The sequence below is a fragment of the Arachis ipaensis genome, chromosome B10 (genome assembly GCF_000816755.2).
Source record: "Arachis ipaensis cultivar K30076 chromosome B10, Araip1.1, whole genome shotgun sequence".
Classification (NCBI taxonomy): Eukaryota; Viridiplantae; Streptophyta; class Magnoliopsida; order Fabales; family Fabaceae; genus Arachis; species Arachis ipaensis.
Window position 1 is genome coordinate 130,145,739 of NC_029794.2, and position 825 is coordinate 130,146,563.

The window sequence follows — 825 nt, forward strand, 5'->3', positions numbered from 1 at the left end:
TTAGATTTTATCCATAATCTAATGTAATATAAACTACTCTAACTTTCAAGTGAAGTTTATATAAATGCAGAGATAAAAAAAAAATCTTAAAATGACATGAAATCTTTTTGAATGTTATCATAATCTAATATAATCTAAACCATTCTAACTTACAAATTGAAACTTTCATAAATGTTATATTTAAGAATTAAACCAAGTAAGAAACTAAACCCTATCAAAAAACTAAGAAACCACTCTCTCTCTCTCCTTCCCCCTCCCCTCCCTCTCTTTCTATGTACCCCTCTTTCTATGTATATGTTAATACGTAATTATGTAATTATGTGTATTTATTCAATTTAATGATCAAGATATATATACTTACGTTAAAGCTTAACACACAAACTTAATACAAGTTCATTTATAACTCTAAAATGTTATAATTTTTTTTTCTTAAAAATAGTTAACATATAGAAACCCAATTAATTAATTTAAGATGTCTAACTATGTCTAATTATAAATGGTATAAAAATATTTTTATATCAAAAATTATGATTAGAGATGATGTGCATGCACCTTTTTGAAAAGAAAGGTTTGTGGAAGCTTTATCAAAATTATTCTCTAAAAAAGATTAACAAAAATTACAAACACAATTTAGAACACAAATTCTTTATAATTTATTGACTTTTAGACAAATACATAATATAATAGTACAAACAGGTATAAAAATATGTATAAATACTAAAATACAACAAAAAATAAAACAGAAAACTATTACTGAAAAATGAGAACTAGGAATGTTCTGTTACCAATATGGAATAACTCCGAAAAAGATACCCAATAGCCAAA